This window comes from Rhinopithecus roxellana, chromosome 13, assembly GCF_007565055.1.
Source record: "Rhinopithecus roxellana isolate Shanxi Qingling chromosome 13, ASM756505v1, whole genome shotgun sequence".
NCBI classification, from domain to species: Eukaryota; Metazoa; Chordata; class Mammalia; order Primates; family Cercopithecidae; genus Rhinopithecus; species Rhinopithecus roxellana.
The window spans coordinates 85055044-85071006 of NC_044561.1; positions in this window are offsets into that span (position 1 = coordinate 85055044).

Below are 15963 nucleotides of genomic sequence, written 5' to 3' on the forward strand. Positions count from 1 at the left end.
TCCTCTTTATAAAACCATCAGATCTCGTGAGACTTATTCACTATCACAAGAACATCATGGGAAAGACCTGCCCCCGTAATTCAATGACCTCCCACCAGGTCCCTTCCATGACACATGGGAATTGTGGGAGCTACAATTCAAGATGAGATTGGGGTGGGGATACAGCCAAAGCATATCTGCTTATATCCTACTGACCACGTTGTTGAAATTGAAGTTTCTAGTGATATCTATCACAGGTATCTAACTCTACTGCTTCCTGAATTCTTACCACGACAGACACCTTCGAGGTCTCCACTACAAGATGGACACAGGGAGGTAATGTTTGCTTGTGGAAAAGAGCTGCCCTTCCTTACTTCACAGGCAGTTTCAAATGTCAGATGAGGAAAACGCAACCCACAGTCTACTTCTTGGAGGCTCAGCTGTGGATCTGTTTTTTTTTTGGGGGGGTGGAGTCTCACTCTGTCACCAGACTGGGGTACACTGGTGTGATCTCGGCTTACTGCAACCTGTGCCTCCCGAGTTCAAGCAATTCTCCTGCCTCAGCCTCCCCAGTAGCTGGGACTACAGGCACGTGCCACCACATCTGCTGATTTTTTGTATTTTTGGTAGAGATGGGGTTTCACTGTGTTGGTCAGGGTCGTCTCGATCTCCTGACCTCGTGATCCACCCACCTTGGCCTCCCAAATTGCTGGGATTATAGGTGTGAGCCACCGTGCCTGGCTGCTGTGGATTATTTTACTAGGTAACTCAAGGTGTACTAGGAGAGAATGTACCTTAATCTACCATGATGCTTAGCTCTGAACAGGCAGTGTGGGCCGTTTCCACATCTACCAGGAATCTTCCAAATTCAAGAATCATGCAAGACCAGGGTGTGGCCACTGTACAAAGTCTGCTTTGGAAAGCCCAATGACAAGGCTGCTCAAATAAACAACTTCAGGTGTGACAATTCTGGTCTGGAGGCACAAGCGTTCTTTTGGGAAACTCTTTCACCTCGTGCCACGTCATAGTTGGGTGAGGTCATTTAAGGAGCAGTATGCCCTTGGATGTTTAGGGAAACCTGATGTCACAAATAAAAGTCCTTGCAGAAATCAAGTCATTGAGGAAATCAGTTGAGACTGTTAAGTTTGAAGAGTGGAGGCCCTGCTTGACGAGTAGGGAGGGAAGGGGGAGGGGCAGTCTTTGGCCTCGGGCTATCTTCTCATCAGAAGGGGCAGTCTCTGGTCTCAGGCTGTCTCTCCACAAGGAGAAGGGACAGTGTGTTAATTCCTCAGGAAAATTTGCTCTGGGAGAGATGAACAGAAGTGATCGAAAGTTATCACGAGAAAGGTGACTTCTGAAGATGATCATCTGAGTTTTTGTCAAAAGAAGGGGGAAGAGACTCTTATGTGGCAACAGAGAACACTTTGGAGGCAGGAGAAAGAAAAATTAGGCAGAAATAATCATGCCTTTATTTTCGTATTGATTAAAGGGTGTGGGGTATTCTTTTAATGCACCTAGGCAAGGAAGATGGGCTGGATCAGTGTTTCTCAGAGTTTAGTGTGCACAGGAATCACTGCATCTTGTTAAAGTACAGATTCCGATTCAGAAGTACTGGAGCAGGGCTGATACCCTGCATATCTAAAAAGCCCTCAGGCGATGACCACACTTTGAATAGTGAGGATCTGGAGACTGGCCTTAATACATGTTGAGCTTTAAAAGAAAACCCAACATGGCCCTTGGTAAGGAACAGCTTCCTAACGCTATTGGACAAGGAGGATTTTTCCCAGCACTTGGCAAGTCAGTTATTAAAATAACAGTAAGGGCTTATGCCTGTAATCCCAGCACTTTGGGAGGCTGAGGCAGGTGGATCACAAGGTCAGAAGTTGGAGAGCAGCCTGGCCAATATGGTGAAACCCTGTCTCTACTAAAAATACAAAAATTACCTGGGTGTAGTGGCACGTGCCTGCAGTCCCAGATACTCAGGAGACTGAGGCAGGAGAATCGCTTGAATCCAGGAGGCAGAGGTTGCAGTGAGCCAAGACTGTGCCTCTGAACTCCAGCCTGGGCAAGGGTGAAACTCTGTTTTATTTATGTATATATATGCTTCCTACTGCTACTGTGATAAATTACCACAAACCTAAAGGCTTGACACAACACAAATTCATTATCTTACAGTTCTGGAGGCCTGAAGTCTGAAATGGGGCTCAGTGAGCTCAAATCAAGGCGTGGTCGGGAAGGCTGCGCTCCTTCTGGAGACTGCAGGAAGGACCTTCCCTTTCCAGCCTCTGGAGACTGCCCGCATTCCTCAGCTTCTGGCTGTCATCCTCTATCTTCAAAGCCAGCAGTGGTGGGTGAAATCTTTTTGGGGCTGCCTCCCTCTTTCACTCTCCAATGTGCCTTCTGATAACCCCAGCTGACCTTTGCATCTCAAGTCGGCTAACAACCTAATACCTACTTGCCATCCATATAACATAACAGCCACAGGTGCTGGGGATCAGTACGTGAACATCTTTAGGGGGCATTATTATGCATATATAATATAATGTAATATAATATAATATAACACATCTGCCCTCTTTTAACATAAATGGTAGCAAACCACACACTGTTCTGAATCTTGTTCTTTTGGCTTAATACACAGTATAGGTGGTTCCAATTAAGTACATAAATACTGAAGTTTTTTCCCTTTACATTGAACTCATCAGTACTTCTTTTTTTTTGAGACGAGTCTCGCTCTGTCACCCAGGCTGGAGTGCAGTAGCACAATCTTGGCTCACTGCAAGCTTGGCCTCCAGGGTTCACACCATTCTCCTGCCTCAGTCTCCTAAGTAGCTGGGACTACAGTCGCCCACCACCATGCCCAGCTAGTTTTTGTATTTTTAGTAGAGACGGGGTTTCACTGTGTTAGCCAGGATGGTCTCGATCTCCTCACCTCATGATCCACCCGCCTCGGCCTCCCAAAGGTGCTAGGATTACAGGCTTGAGCCACCGCGCCTGGTCAAACTCATCAATACTTCTATTTTTACCGTCTATTTCCCAGTAACCCTCCGCCTGCTAAGACCAGCTCTAGATTTAAATAATAATTGGATCGCATCATCGCGTCTCTGGCTCTTTCCTGAGTAATCTTCAACAGCAAGCTTGGTGAAAAGTGTTGGATGAAATGGCAGGCTTACCAGGGCTTGGCCCTGAGGCCAATACTTAATAACCCACTTCAAACAGGACTGTTTTGTGACTGTGCCTGGCTGCCTGGCAGGGAGGGATCAGGCAGCTTCTCTCTGTGTGGGCCTTGAATTCCCAGAGGGCCTGTCTGCTCTCGTCTCACCTGTCCCTACTCTTAGAGATCAGAAGCTCAAACCCATGCTGCCTCCTCTAAGCAAAGGACTACAAAGACTGGGCCTACAGGGATCACCATGAAGGCCAAGGAAATCTGTGGGAGTCAAGGGGGTTTTCACACAGAGAGGAGGCTAGTCCAGGCATTTAAACACATGACATCCACAGAAACCATTTTTCCCCAGGTAGGGCCGTTTGCATGAAAGGTACAGCACAGCCATGTGGACAGAGGCTTTAGGGAACTCAGGGCAGGGCAGGGGGCAGCACATGTATTCTCGAAAGGGCCAGACAGGAATATTTTAGGCTTTGTGGGCCATGTGGTCACTATTGCTACTACTCAACTCTGCCACTATAGCATGAAAGGAACCAGATGATACATACACCAGTGGGTATGACTGTGTCCCAATAAAACTTTATTTACAAAAGTAGGAGGCAGCAAAGTAAATTACAAAAATGACCACAAACTTTTTCTCTTCTTTTTTTTTTTTTTTTTGAGACAAGAGTCTTGCCCTGTCACCCAGGCTGGAGTGCACTGGCACCATCTTGGCTCACTGCAACCTCCACCTCCCAGGTTCCAGAGGTTCTTGTACCTCAGTCTCCCAAGTAGTTGGGATTACAGGCACCCACCACCATGCCTGGCTAAATTTTGTATTTTTAGTAGAGATGGGGTTTTACCATCTTGGCCAGGCTGGTCCCGAACTTGAGACCTCAGGCGATCTGCCCTCCTCAGCCTCCCAAAGTGCTGGCATTACAAGCATGAGCCAGAGCACCTGGCCACTTTTCTTTGTATTCATGCCCTTTGCAGTGTGACTTTTCAGCTCCTCTCAAGATGTGGGGTCTTTTTTCCTACTCCTTAAATCTGGGCTGACCTTCTGATTTGTTCTGGCCAAAAGAATGTGGCAAAGTAATGTTGTGCAATTTTGAGGCAGACCTCCACAAAGCCTTGGCATTTCTATTGCCTTTCTCCCTGCTCCATCTGTCTCCTACTCTCAATACGACCTCCACCCCACTACATGTAAATAAGCCCAGGCTAGCCTGTTGGAGGCTGAGAGACCACATAGATCAAAAATTCCCATCTCTCCAGCCAAGAGCCAGCCAACTCCCAAAAGCCAAGGTGCCTCGCTGACCTGTAGCTGGCCACAGACACAAGAGGAAGAAGCCCAGCAGAAACCAGGACTCCCCAGTTGGCCCAGCCTCAGTTCCTCACAGAATCACGAGCAAATAATAGGTGGTAATTTTGAACCACTAGGTTTTGGGGTGTTTTTATACAGAATTATTGTGGTAATAGAAAAGTGATGCAATGGGGTAATACAACTCTTATACTTCACAGAGTTGTGGAGGAAATTAACTGGGATGGTCTTTTTAAAGTGCTTAATTGGGTTCCTGAATGAGGCAGCTTTCCATAAATGTTCATTATTATTCTTGGCCTGAGGCAATGTGTCCCATGTGAAAATCAAAACCATGATCTCAGCCAAATTAATTATGCAAGAAATGGACTCCGCTTGAGCATCCAATCAGCCACTTGTGGACCATATGTGGCCCCCACCTACAGAAGCCTGGGCCCTGCCTAAAATTTCTAACAAAACTTTTTTTTTTTTTTTTTTTTTGACAGAGTCTCGCTCTGTTGCCCAGGCTGGAGTGCAGTGGCATGATCTGAGTTCACTGTAACCTCTGCCTCCCGGGTTCAAGTAATTCTCCTGCCTCAGCCTCCCAAGTAGCTGGGACTACAGGCGCCCACCACCACAGCCAGCTAATTTTTGTATTTTTAGTAGAGACAGGGTTTCACCATGTTGGCCAGGCTGATCTCAAACTCCTGACCTCAGGTAATCTGCCCGCCTCGGTCTCCCAAATCCCTCGGCTCACTGGGATTACAGGCGTGAGCCACCATGCCTGGTCCTAACAAAACTTTTTTAAAGTATAATTACCACACACTCATGAGTGAGATGAGAAGGGCTCTGTGCAGTTTGGTGAACATATAGTAATACTGGACTCACCTGCCAAATATGAGGGGCCTACCAAAGACAGCAGACAGGTTTCAACAGTCTCTTCACATTCAAGCAGAAACTCAGTGTGCCCAGCTTCTGAGATCTGCTGGCCTTCCTCCAGAAAAATGCCAGGCTTGCATGTACTGGACATAAGGTGTGAACAGCTGGCCTCTGGAGACCAGCCTTAACAGCCACTGTGGAAGAGTGTTGAGCAGAATGGATTTTGGAGGATCTGTGGTGCTACTTGACTCTGATTAAAATTCTAATTTCAGAAGTGGTTCACAGATTTGGCACCAATACAACAAGTTATATGTGCAAGCATACTGTTTGCTGCTTTGTTTGTAGGCAAAAAATTGGAAACTGCCAGAATATCAACCAATAAAGGATGGTTGAAGAAACTGTGATACCTACACATCTATGGAATACTATGCAGCTCTATTTAAAAGTAAATTAAATCTATGTCTTTTGGCCTGAAGGAATGTCTATGATGTATTGTGAAGAGAAAAATCGGCCAGGTGTGGTGGCTCACGCCTGTAATCCCAGCACTTTGGGAGGCCAAGGTGGGCAGATTGCTTGAGGTCAGGAGTTCAAGACAGCCTGGCCAAAATGGTGAAACCCTGTCTCTACTAAAAATACAAAAATTAGACGGTCGTGGTGGTGCACCCCTGTGATCCCAGCTACTCAGGAGGCTGAGGCAGGAGAATCGCTTGAACCTAGGAGGTGGATGTTGCAGTGAGCTGAGATCATGCCACTGCACTCCAGCCTGGATGACAGAGCAAGATTAAAAAAAAAAAAGAAGAAAGGGAGAAAAATTAAGCTGCACAATAACTAATGCATAGAGAATGATTCCATTTTAATAAAACAACAAAATCCCATTTTAAGTGTATAAGAATTTGTCTAGATTTGTGTGGGTGTGGAGAAGGCGTGGAAGGAATTCATCTAGATTTGTGTGAGTATGCAGGTGTGGAAGGAATTTGTCTAGGTTTGTGTGAGTGTGGAGAAGGTGCGGAAGGAATTCATCTAGGTTTGTGTGAGTGTGGAGAAGGTGTGGAAGGAATTTGTCTAGGTTTGTGTGGATGTGGAGAAGGTGCGGAAGGAATTCGTCTAGGTTTGTGTGGGTGTGGAGAAGGTGTGGAAGGAATTCGTCTAGGTTTGTGTGGGTGTGGAGAAGGTGTGGAAGGAATTCGTCTAGGTTTGTGTGGGTGTGGAGAAGGTGTGGAAGGAATTTGTCTAGGTTTGTGTGGGTGTGGAGAAGGTGTGGAAGGAATTTGTCTAGGTTTGTGTGGGTGTGGAGAAGCTGTGGAAGGAATTTGTCTAGGTTTGTGTGGGTGTGGAGAAGGTGTGGAAGGAATTTATCTAGATTTGTGTGGGTGTGGAAGGAATTTGTCTAAGTTTGTGTGGGTGTGGAGGTGTGGAAGGAATTTGTCTAGGTTTGTGTGGGTGTGGAGAAGGTGTGGAAGGAATTCATTTACGTTTGTGTGAGTGTGGAGAAGGTGCGGAAGGAATTCGTCTAGGTTTGTGTGGGTGTGGAGAAGGTGTAGAAGGAATTCATCTAGGTTTGTGTGGGTGTGGAGAAAGTGTGGAAAGAATTCGTCTGGGTTTGTGTGGGTGTGGAGAAGGTGCGGAAGGAATTCATACAGGTTTGTGTGCGTGTGGAGAAGATGTGGAAGGAATTCGTCTATATTTGTGTGGGTGTGGAGAAGGTGTGGAAGGAATTCATCTACGTTTGTGTGGGTGTGGAGAAGGTGCGGAAGGAATTCGTCTGGGTTTGTGTGGGTGTGAAGGTGTGGAAGGAATTCATTTAGGTTTGTGTGGGTGTGGAAATGGTGTGGAAGGAATTCGTCTAGGTTTGTGTGGGTGTGGGGAAAGTATGGAAGGATACACACCTGGAGGACTGGCATGGGGGAGAAGATTAGCTTTTCCTTTCTGTTTATTTTTTATTTGGAAATAACTGCAAACACAGAAATGTTGCAAAAATAAAATAGTACAAAGAATATCTATATACCCTTTACTCAGATTGACCTGCATTCCCTCCCTACCTACTCCCTTCCTCCTTCCCCATCCCTTCCCCCATCCCTTCCCCCATCCCTGTCTCTTTCACTCATAAATTCTGCCCGTGTGTGCGCATACACACACACAAACACACACGTGCGTGTGGGACAATATCCCAGTTCCTGACCAAGGCCTTGTGTTTTTCCACTGTCTTGTGCCTCTACTATTGCTGTGGGAAAGCATTCTCCTGGTGCCTGTTGTAGTGCTGCCATGAGACCAGAAGGAACACGTGTGAGGCAAACCTGAGCCCATCAGCACAAGATCTAAACCCAGCAGCACACAGATTATGAGTCTTTTTTTGTTTTCTTTTTTCTTTTTTTAAGACAGGTTCTCACTCTGCCACCCAGGCTGGAGTGCAGTGGCGTGATCATGGCTCACTGTAGCCTTGACCTCCTGGGCTCATGTGATCCTCCCACCTTAGCCTCTCAAGTAGCTGGGACTACAGGTACACACCACCATGTCAGGCTTTTTTTTTTTTTTTTTTTTTTTTTTTTTTGTAGAGATGGGGTTTCACCATGTTACCCAGGCTGGTCTCGAAGTCCTGGGCTCAAGCAATCCACCCACCTCAGCCTCCCAAAATGCTGGGATTACAGGCATGAGCCACCATGCCCAGCCACACATAGATTGAATTAGAGTGGCCCAACCAAGCCCTGCCAACCTGCAGACACATAAGAAAGAAATAGCAATTGCTGTAGACTGAGATGTTTGCATTTGCTTGTTATGGAACAATGACTGACCAATACAGTTGCTCACACATAAAACACTTGCTTTATGCTACAGAGTGCTGTAAAAATTTTGCTTATATTAACTTATTTGATAAGCAACAATCCTTCTCACAGATGAGGAACTTGAGGCTCAGTCACTTGCACAAAGCCACATAGCTAATAAGCTAACAAGCTATGTGACTATGGGGCATACTGCCTCTGGACATATGCTAGGTGAGACAATAATTGATAGTGGTTTAAGCCAGTTTGTCATTTCCATTACTTGCAAACTAAAGCATCCCACCTAATTCAGCGGTACAGCCTTCTTCCTACCTCACTCCTCCCTTCCTTATCTCTAGCCCCAGGGATTTTGATTACCCTGGGGAGAAGCCTTGCTTTGCCCAAACATTAATTTACACCTGGGCTCCTCCATGTAAACTCCAATGGTTTAGATTTTTAGTGCACAAAATCCAGTGAGTCTGGTCTTCTGTCTATAGAAATTCAGGGAGGAAAAGAATAAGCACCAATATAATACCAAAGAAAAAGTGATTGTGAGAAAAAATGTAACCAACACGGGGTCAGCTTCTACCTACAAGAGATAAAGTGAGTCCTGCTTCATTCTGAGTAGGTCGATTACCAAACGTTCAGACAGGCCTTCCGGCTTGGAGAAAGAAATGCACTTCAGAAAGTGAAATGAGGGCCTGTCCAGCATCGGCGGCACAGTGTGCCTGGGGGCTCTTCAAGACTAGGGTTAAGCAAAGGCATAGGATCTAGGGGGTGAGGTGGGTTAGATAAAGTGCACAAATAGACTTCCATCCTTGATTAGTCCCTCACACCTGTGGTTCTCAGTCTTGGCCGTCTGTCAGGATCATCTGGACTGGGAAGCTTTTACAAACCCCTATGCCAGGGCTACACCCCAGACCAACTACATGAGATTCTCTGAGGAAGGAACCCAGGAACCTGGTGCTTTGTGCAGTGAAGGTTAGGAATTACACAGTTCTAGCCCCGCACTGTTTGGGGTACTCTCTACTCCTGAGGATAACCACCATTGTTGGGTACCCACCAGTTATGAGGCACCATATAGGACTTCACATACCCCTCACAACAAAAGATATATTTTTAACAAGTAGGGAAGCTGAAACACAGGTAGCAAATAGTAGGTACAGGATTCAAGCCCAAACAATCCAAAGGCCAAGTTTTTTATGGCGGCTGTAATGCAAATAACCTGAGAATCAGAAGAGAAAACAGAAATTTCTATGAGATTCAAAAGGGAGCAGGGCTAAGTGGAAAGACAGAGCAATCTGGGGTTGCTGACTGGAGGGAGCCAGAGAAGGAATCCGGGTTCCTGGGATGGTGACACCAGGCCTTGGTTGACTAATGGGAGCAGATAGAAGAGCGAATCAGGTTGTGCAACTGGAACAAAGGGCCTCCAGAGAAAGAGAACAGATGACCAGTTTTCCTTACAGTCCCTCCTCCTAGCGTTCAGAGATGAGCACTGGGGGTTGGTTGAGGCCCAGCTGCGGGACTTAGAAGATGCAGCAATACCTGCCTTTGGGTTGTTTTGCCTTTGTCTTGGTCTCTTTCTTCTCTTGCCCTCCCTCCACCTCCCCCCTCACTATAATAATTCATGAAATAAGCTTCTGAGGCTTCCCCATAAATTCTCCAGATGCAATCAGTCCCCTCAGACTCCTGAGGATTACCACCGAAACTGTAGCAAGAACGAACTTATTTAAATAAATGAGAAACATCGAGATTCCCCTAAAATGTTCTGAAAGGTATGTAGTTGTATCTCATTGTTTCCATTTGCAATTCTTTAATGTGATGTTGAGCATCTTTTCATATGCTTATTTGCCATATATATCTTCTCTGTTAAGTTTTAAGGTTATGTGTATATCTTAAATAAGTCTATTACAATTATGTCTTTTAGTCTGTGGCTTGCCTTCTCATTTGTAATGAGAAGGCAAAATTTTTAACCTTAGGAAAGTCCAGTTATTTCTTTCATTAATCATACTTTTGGTATTATATCTAAAAAGTCATCATCATACTCAAGGTCATGTGGATTTTCTCCTATGTAATCTTCTAGGACTTTCATAGCTTTGCATTTTACATTTAGATCTCTGATCCATTTTGAGTTAATTTTTATGAAAGGTGTAGGACCTCAAGTTCTTCTAGCATCCTTTGTTGGAAAGACCATCTCTGCTCCATTGTATTGCCTTTGCTGCTTTGTCAAAGATCAGCTGACTATATTCATGTGGGTCTATTTCTGGGCTCACTATTCTGTTTTGTTAATCTATTTCTTTACTCTTTCATCAATACCACTACTTTGTCATGAACATGGAATAGCTCCCCATTTATTTAGTAACTTGATTTCTTTCATTAGACTTTTACAGTTTTCCTCACATAGATCTTGTACATGTTTTGTTAGATTTGTACCTAAGTATTTCTTTTTTGGTACTAGTGTTAATGGTACTGTGTTTTTAATTTCAAATTCCACTTGTTCATTGCTGGTATATAAGAAAGTGACTGGCTTTTTTTTTTTGTATTAACCTTGTATCCTACAACCTTGTTATAATCCCTTATTAGTTTCTGGAATTTTTTTCTTTTTATTATTCATATTTTCAACACAAACAATCATATCATCTGCAAAGATAGCATTAAATCTTCCTTCACAGTCTGTATACCTTTAATTTTGTTACATTTGTACCTAAGTATTTCATTTTAGAGGTTGCTAATATAAATAACATTGTGTTTTTTAAATTTCAAATTCCACTTATTCATTACTAATATATAGGAAAGTGAATGACTTTTGTATACTAACTTTATATCCTGCAATCTTGCTATAATCACTTGTTAATTCCAGGAGTTTTTTCTTTATTCTTTTGAATTTTCTACATAGGTAATCATGGCATCTGTAAACAAAGTTTTATGTTCTTATCTTATTGCATGAGCTAGGACTTCTAGTACAATATTGAAAAGAGTGGTGAAAGGAAGAGGACATCCTGATCTTAGTGTATACACTTCTAGCTTTTCACCCTTAGTTATGATTTTAGTTGTAGAGTTTTTGCAGGTGTTCTGTATCAAGTTAAGGAAATTCTCATCTATTCCTACTTTGCTGAGAGTTTTTATCATGCATAGGTATTGAAGTGTGTCAAATGCTTTTTATGCATGTGATTTTCCTTCTTTGGTCTGTTGATGAGAATTGCATTAACTGATTTTTTAATGCTGAACCAGCCTTACATTCCTGGATATATCACACTTGGTTGTCTTTTATAATTCTGTTTATACATTGTTGGATTCAACTTGCTAATATTTTGTTGAGAATTCCTGCACCTATGTTCATGAGCGATACTAATCTGTAGTTTTCTTGCAGTGTATTTGGTTTTGGTATTAGGGTAATGCTGACCTCAGGAATGAGTTAGGAAGTAGAACCTCTCCTTCTATTTTCTGAAAGATAGATTGGAAAATAATTGCTATAATTTCTTTCCTAAATGTTTGCTAGAATTAACCTATAAGCCCATCTGGGTGGGTGTTTATATCATGGAGTTGTAAGAGTTCTCTATGTACTCTGGATATAAATACCTTATCAGATATATGACTTTGAAAGGTTTTCTTCCAGTCTATGGGCTGTCTTTTCACTTTGTTGATGATGTCTTTTGAAGTTGAATGCTTTTAATTTTTATTTAATATAATTTATCAATGTTTTATCATTTGTGCTTTGAGCATCATATTTAAGAAACCACTGATTAACCAAGATCATGAAAATTTACTCCTATGCTTTCTTCTGAGAGTTTTATAGTATTAGTTCTTACATTTAGGTTTATGATACATTTTGTGGTAATTTTTGTATGATGTGAAGTAGGACAGGGCGGGGTGGTCCACATTTATTCATTTGGCATGTGGATATCCAGTTGTCCCAGAACCATTTTCTAAAAAGACTATTCCTTTCTCATTGATCAGCTGATTATAAGGGTTTATTTTTAGGCTCTTAATTCTATTCCATTGTTCTGTATGATCTGTCCTTATGCCATCACCACATGGCTTTGATCACTGTAGCTTTGTAGTAAGTTTGGAAGTGAGAAGTGTGGCTGGGTGTGGTGGTGCATGTGTGTAATCCCAGCACTTTGGGAGGCCAAGGAGGGTGGATAACCTGAGATTAGGAGTTTGAGACCAGCCTGACCAACATGGTGAAACAGTCTCTACTAAAAATACAAAAAATCAGCTAGGGGTGGTGGCAGGTGCCTGTAATCCCAGCTACTCAGGAGGCTGAGGCAGGAGAATAGCTTGAACCCAGGAGGCGGGGGTTGCAGTGAGCTGAGACCATGCCACTGCAGTCCAGCCTGGAAGACAGAGTAAGACTCTATCCCAAAAAAAAAAAAAAAAAAAGAGAAAGTGAGAAGTAAAAGTTCTCTATTTTGTACCTCATAAGTCATCTATTCAATACTTTAAAAAGTAGGAAATTGTAAATATAATACATTGGGTTGAATTATAAATTTTTTAAAATTTTGCGTGCTAAAAAGGAAAGGTTCTGATGTCTAGGACCCTGCTGACATCCCCTCAGCATGCAGAAGTGTTGTGACACCAACTGGATTCAGTCATGTGGCCATTTTCCTGAGCCCACACAGTGCACTATATCTTGGGAACAAGCAGTCCAGCACATCAAGGAGGCTGCTTCCAGGACATAGAGAGCAGAGGCATGCACTTCCCAGACACTGAGAGCTGCCTGCCCAGGGCCATTGCCACTGGCAGAGACCCAGCTTGTTTAGCAATGGAGTTGCTGTACACCCTTGTGCATGCACCACCTGAAAGTCAATGACTGACCTCCCGAGAGTCTGCTGCTGCCATTGCTGGTACCCATGCCACTGTCATGGCTGGTCCCCATGGCCCACCTGGCCCACTGCTGCTACTTCCCTGCTCATGTGCCTGAGGACTGGCTCACCAGGGGCCCATGCTGCCACTGCCAGTGCTCACATGTTCCACCTAGGTACTAACTTGACAGAGGACCCACTGCTGCCCCGACTAGTGGCTGCCCCCTGGGGGTCCAAGGACAAGCCTACCAGGCCTGCTGCCACTGTCATCCATGTTCCCACCACCTGGGGGCCTGATGACTGACCCACCAGGGGCTCTACTGCCCACGTGCCCTGCCCAAGGGCCTGAGGACTAGCCAGCCTAGCCACTGGTCATCCCAGTCCCCAGCAAAGTCTCACCACAACCTCCACAAATTGTAGCCAAAGCCACTGCGGCATTGATACAGTCAAAGAAATCATATGAAGACTACACTATGGTGCCCACCCATAACTAAAGGCAAAGTACCCTACCCACTGACACTACAGATACATCTACTGGAAAAAGTAATTCCCTATGAAAGCTATTCCATAAAAGCGGAATAAGCATCTGTTACATCAGATGTGCAGATATCAACATAAAAACACAAGAAACATAAAAAAGCAAGGAAACACAACACCTCCAAACACACACACACACACACACACACACACACACACACACACAATAATTCTCTAGTAACAGAACACAAAGAAAATAAAATTTATTAAATGCCTGAAAAGGATTTCAAAATAAAGATCTCAAGAAACACATGGAGATACAAGAGAACACAGGTAACAAAACAAAGATTTCAGAAAAGCAATTCACAATCTGAATGGGAAATTAAACAGATAGACAGATATATACATATAAAAAGAAGCAAACATAAATCCTGGAAATGAATAATTCAATAGATGAAATTTAAAAATACAAGATCTTCAAAACTGGACCAGATCAAGCTGAAGAAAGAATTTCTAACCTTGAAGACAAGTCTTTTGAAATAACCTAGTCAGTCAAAAATAAAGAAAAAAAAAGAAATTTTAATGAAGAAAGCTTACATGACATATGGGAAAACATCAAGCAAACAAATATTTGAATTTTGGGAGTTCCAGAAGGAGAAGAAATGAGGAAAGGCAAAGAGAACCAATTTAATGAAATAGTCAAAAACTTCACAAGTCTTGGAAGAGATACAGACATCCAGACACAGGAAGCTCAAAGATCCTCAAATAGGTTCAACCCAAAAATATCCTCTCTTAGGCACATTATAGTGAAATTATCAAATGTCAAAGACAGAGAAAATGCAAAAAAAAAAAAACAACAAAAAAGCATCAAGTCACATATTAGCCCCTTCAGACTAACAGCAGACTTCTTAGCAGAAACATTACAGTCCAGGAGAGAATGGGATGATATATTCCATGTGCTGAAAGAAAAAAACCTGCCAACCAAGGGTACTATACCCAGCAAAGCTATCCTTCAGAAATAAAGGAGTAGTAGTCTTTCTCATACAAGAAAAATGGAGGGTATTCATCACCGCTAGACCAATTCTACAAGGAATGCTTAAGGGAATCCTATATCTGGAAGTGAAAAGACAATACCTATCATCATAAAAACACATGGAAGTCCAAAATTTGCTGGTACAGCAGATACACAAGTGAAAGGAAATTAAAAAAGAATCAAACATGATTACTACAGAAAACCACCAAATCACAAAGATAAGCAACAAGAGAAAGGAACAAAGGATATACAAACCAATCAAAAAACAATTAACAAAATGACAAAAGTAAGTTCTCACTTACTATCAATAATAACCTTGAAGGCAAATGGCTTAAATTCCCCAGTTTAAAAATATAGACTGCCCGGGCATGGTGGCTCATGCCTGTAATCCCAGCACTTTGGCAGGCCGAGGCGGGTGGATCACTTGAGGTCAGGCGTTTGAGACCAGCCTGGCCAACATTGTGAAACTCCATCTCTACTAAAAATACAAAATTAGCTGGGTAAGTTGGCACATGCCTGTAACCCCAGCTATTCAGGAGGCTGAGGCAGAAGAATCGCTTGAACCTGGGAGGAAGAGTTTACAGTGAGCTGAGATCGTGTCATTGCACTCCAGCCTGGGCAACAAGAGTGAAACTGTGTCTCAAAAATAGTAATAATAATAAAACTAACTAACTAAATAAGTAAAATATATAGACTGGCTGAATGGGTTAAAAAAAAAAAAGTTGAGATTTGACTATATGCTGCCTACAAGAAACTCGCTTCACCTAAAAAGACACACAAAAACTGAATGTGAAGAAATGGAAAGACATTGCACACAAATGGAAACCAAAACCATGCAAGAGTAGCTATTCGTATGTCAGACAAAATAAACTTTAAGTCAAAAACCATAAAAGGAGACAAGGCCATTATATAAATTGATAAAGGGATAAATTCAGCAAGCGGATATAACAATTATAAATATATATGCATCCAACACCAGAGAACCTAGATATATAAAATAAATATTATTAGAGCTTAAGAGATAAGTTCCATTGGTCTGAAAAGGCCTTTTTGAGAAAACAAAAAGGAGAGATAGACTCCAACACAATAACAGTTAGGGAATTCACCACCCTACATTCAGTATTGGAGAGGTCATCTAGAAAGAAAATCAACAAAGAAACTTCAGACTTACACTGCACTCTAGACCAAATGGACTTAACAGATATTTATAAAACATTTCATCTAACTGCTGTAGAATACACATTCTTCACTTCAGCATATGAACCTTTCTCCAGGATAAATCATATGTTAGGTCACAAAACAAATTTCAACAAGCATGAGGAAACAGCGAACATACCCAAATTCAGGGACATTCTACACATGAGCCAAGTACTCTTCAAAATGTCAGTGTCAAAAGACTCAGGAACAGTTCCTGGTTATAGATTAAAGCAGCATGGCAACTGAATGCAACACTGGATCTTGGATATTCTTTTGCCACTGGGGCAGTAGGAGAACAATTAGTGAAATCTGAATTTGATCTATAGATTGGGTAACAGCATATTAACACTGATTTCCCTGATTTTGATCATTGTACTGTGGTTAGGTAAGAACATTCCTTG